Consider the following 4,237-nt stretch of genomic DNA (forward strand, 5'->3'; position numbering starts at 1 on the left):
GAGTAGGACAACGTCTGCCTAAGCGGTGGGGCCTTCTGCTCTACGCAGAGGGAACGTAAAGGGCCCGAGGAGCCTTCACAGCCATTCAGTGATTCTCGGCATGTCACTTTTACAGACACCTCAGCTTCCAGAGCTTTTATCCTCAGGTGCTTCTCAGAAGACGCAGGATGGCATCCCCACCCCACTTCAAACACCGTCTGTTTCGAGATCCTCAGAGGGGCTAACGCCGCCTGCCAATTTCTCAGCTACGGAGTCATCCGCGCGGAGCGTCGCTCTCTGTCTCTTTTCCATCAGTGGCGGAGACACGGTTTCCCCAACCTGCTGCTTCTCCAGCCCGGCCCCACCTTACAGATTGCCCTGTCAAGCTGCAGGGAACACGTTTCTAGGACTGGAGAATGAAAGTACTTATTGCCCTGACAATTAGATATTATGTTCAACTGCAGTAACACAGGCCTGAAAACTGGTGGCTTAAAAAAGAGAGGGATTTCTTTTTCTCTCCTGTAATATCAGTCCAGAGGTGGGCCATCCAGGGCTGGTATGGCTGCTCCCTAAAGCCACCAAGGACCCAGCCCTTTTCTTTTTCGTTCTGAGGGGGTCACCATCACCCCAGGCTCTTAAGATGGCCACTGGACCTCCAGCCATCACACCAGAATTTCAGGCAGGGTAAAGAGAAAGGGCAGAAGGGGGCTCCCAAGCTGATTCGGCCTCCCTTCTAAAGAGCTTTCCAGAAATCCCACCCAAGAACTCCAGCTTAACATTTTATTGACCAGTAGCTACAATCGAGCCTGGCACCTTGCCGTCATCCATAAAATCGGAGCTCTATGAATGTCATGGGCTTATTGTGTATTCCTACAATTCATATGTTAAAGTCCTAACTCCCGGCGCTTCAGAGTATGACTGTATTTGGAGATAGGGTCTTTAAAGAAGTGATTAAGTTAAATGGGGTCATTAGAACTGGCCCTAATCCAATCTGACTGGTGTCTCGAGAAGAAGACGCCATTAGGACACGGACAACATACAGAAGGAAGACCATGTGGAGACACAGAGAGAAGGTGACCATCTACAAGCCATGGAGCGAGATCTCAAGATGAAACCAGCCCTGCCAAGGTGCCGCCATCTTGATCTTGGACTCGGCAAACTGTAAGAAAATAAACCGCTGTTGTTTAAGCCACCTGGTGTGTGGCACTCTGTTAAGGCAGCCTGAGTAGACTAAGACAAGAAGTGAGGAAAAGAGAAGAATGGTCAGGGGTGAGGCAATTACCAGCACCTGGCACATTTGGGAAATCCGTGTCTTTATTACCTGAGCTTTTTAAGTTCTTTTTTTTTTTTTTTTTTTTTTTTTTTTTTTGCGGTACGCGGGCCTCTCACTGCTGTGGCCTCTCCCGTTGCGGAGCACAGGCTCCGGACGCGCAGGCTCAGCGGCCATGACTCACGGGCCCAGCTGCTCTGCGGCATGTGGGATCTTCCCGGACCGGGGCACGAACCCGCGTCCCCTGCATCAGCAGCTGGACTCTCAACCACTGCGCCACCAGGGAAGCCCTTAAGATCCTTTTTTAAGGTGGTTTTCATCAGGTGGCATCCAGAAGACCTGCACCGTCCCCACCCTTCCCTAACCAGCTCTCCACCAACCTCCATTTCTCTCTTGTCTTTGCATGACTCTCCTCCCTGGAAATGCTTATATAAAACCGTGGCCTCTCTGGAACAATTTGCAAAGTCCCGAAATAGCCCTCCCTCCCTTCCACTGGCCATAAATAGCCTGAAAGTCTAAAGTCGGTGCTTCATGCCTTTGGTTAATCTATTATTTCCTATGAAAGTGCAAATTAAATGGCAATGATGTAGCTCTGGTCAGCCCAGAGCAGGTTGTGTTGGGGAGAGCACAGGGCAGGGCCAGAGAGGCTGGCTGGGCAGCGGGCACCAAAGAACCAGAGGCCAGAACGAGAGCACAGGAGGCCCAGGTGGGGATGCTACCAGCAGAGGGGTCCCTGAACACTGCTGGGCTCATCCTTCTTTGCTAAAAGGGGAAAGGCGATGGGATCAGGATCAAGTATTTTCCCAGGGAAGACCCGATACCTCCACCGCATCTCAACCTCTGATGAAACAACATTCAGAGGCCACCTTCCCGCACATTCACTCACCCGCTCTCCCTCCCTCGCCCGTCAAGCTTCTCCACAGAAAGTGAACAGGCAGCTGAATTGGGATGTTCTGCACCACACTGGTTCCCTCACAGGGGACGCCACAGACACAGGACATTTGTCTTGGTCTTTGCTGTGTCCGACAGTTCTGTCTTCTTTCTTCCATTGGTTCACTGGATTGGTCTGATGGAGAACACCTCGAATAATTCATTCAGAAAGTGTTAAACTTCCCAAGTCCTTCTGTATCCGAAAACATCCTTCATACGATCCCACACTTGAATACACTTACTTGTCTCAGCACTATACCCGCCCTTTTAAACTCAGCTGTGTACCGCTGGGGCTGGGAGATAGCAAACGACATTTCCCAGGTGCCTTTCTCGTAGGTTCTGCCGATAGGAGGCATTGGCGGGAGGTGAGAACGCAGGAGAAAGGGAGAAACTTGACGTTCCCGCCTCCAAAGAGACTCAGTCCCCGGTCCCTCTTTCCCTGGTTATACCCTGGCTGATGTAAGTATGGGATTCAAATCTCAAAATAATCTTCCCTCAGAACTTTGAAGAAAATGCAACATTGTCTTCTAGCTTTCCGGCTGAGGTGTTTCACGCTAGATTACTATTTTTTATCTTTCTGGAAAATGTGGATTTCTTTTGTAATTACCCTCGGAGTTCAAAATCGCCATGCCTTTAGGCACAGGTCTTTTATAAATCTTCCTGTCGGGCACTTGGTCTGCTCTCTAAATTTAAAGATTGAAGTTTTTCTCCAGCTCAGGGAAGCTGTTTATTCTAGTATTACTTTGATAATTTCCTCTCCCACAAGCTCTCTGTTCTTTGCTTCTGAAAATTCCTATTAGATCGATATGTGAATTTCAGGTCCTGATCCATGTCTCTTAATTTTTCTCTGACACTTTTTTTTTTAAATCTCCCTGTCTTTTTGTACCTGTTGAGAGAATCTTTCAGCCTAGGCATCGGTTCAGTCTCTGCCCATGGCCGATCAGCTACCGCATCCAATGAGCTTCTGATGTTAGCAGTTTTTTTTCATTCCCAGAACTCTGATATATTCTTTTGACAGCAATCAGCTCTTTATTTATGGATAGCACTTTTACTTAATTGAAATCTCTCTCCATATCCTGGGAGAATTCTGTGGGGATTAGTTCTCTTGTTTGTTTAGTTTGGTGCCTCTCTTTCACAATGTTGGTTTTCCTCGAATACGTTTGATAATTCTGTACTGTCTGTTCCTATTATAGACGAAGCTCTAGGCTTATCTACAGTGGAGGCTGGTGGGCATTTTCTAAGCTCCAGTGAAAAATGCCGGCTCTCAAGACAGGGAAAGCCAGTTCTGGTTATGGAAGCCTGGACTCTCAGGACTGTTTCAGTGACGAAGGACTTGGATCAAGCCAACTTTCCTTGCTGACATTTGCTAGCATGTTCTCCGAGCGTAGGGACTGCCTTGCCTACTGTCCACCAACTTGGGCCACGCGTGCCCTTTTCTCCAGCCACTGGGGGAGGGGCCGGTTTCCTGGGTGAAAACCCCCATATTGGAGAATTGTTCTCACGGCTTTAGCCTGGAGGCAAACGTCAAGAGCCTTTAACTCACAGCCTCACCAATAGTCCCACAGTTCATCCTCCCTCCTCCAGCCCTTGCTGCCTCTGGTCTTGGGATTCTTCCAGAGTTTTCCAGAAAACTCACCTTTGAGAGGGAGAGCTCTCTTTCTCCTGTGTAGAATTCTGGGATCTTCAGCACCGCTGTGAGGATCCTACCTCCTTTACATCTTCCCCAAATTTCTGAGCAACTGATAACACCTTTCCCAGCTTCCCAGCTAAGCTCCGGGTTTCATGTAACATTTCAGTACAAAAAACTTCATGTATGTACAAAAGTAGATAAAATGTATAGGGAACATTACGCTAAGTGAAATAAGCCAAACAGACAAATACTGTAAGATTCCACTTACGTGTGGTACCTAGTAATCAAAATCGTAGAGTCAGAAAGTGGAAAGAAGGTGTTTGCCAGGGGCTGGGCGGCCGGGAGAATGGGCCGGGAGGTAGGGGACGCAAGGGTTGGTGTTCAATGGGAATAGAGTTGCAAGATGAAAAGTTTTCAAGTTTGGCAAG

The sequence above is a fragment of the Neophocaena asiaeorientalis genome, unplaced genomic scaffold (genome assembly GCF_003031525.2).
Source record: "Neophocaena asiaeorientalis asiaeorientalis breed wild unplaced genomic scaffold, Neophocaena_asiaeorientalis_V1.1 scaffold312, whole genome shotgun sequence".
Lineage (NCBI taxonomy): Eukaryota > Metazoa > Chordata > Mammalia > Artiodactyla > Phocoenidae > Neophocaena > Neophocaena asiaeorientalis.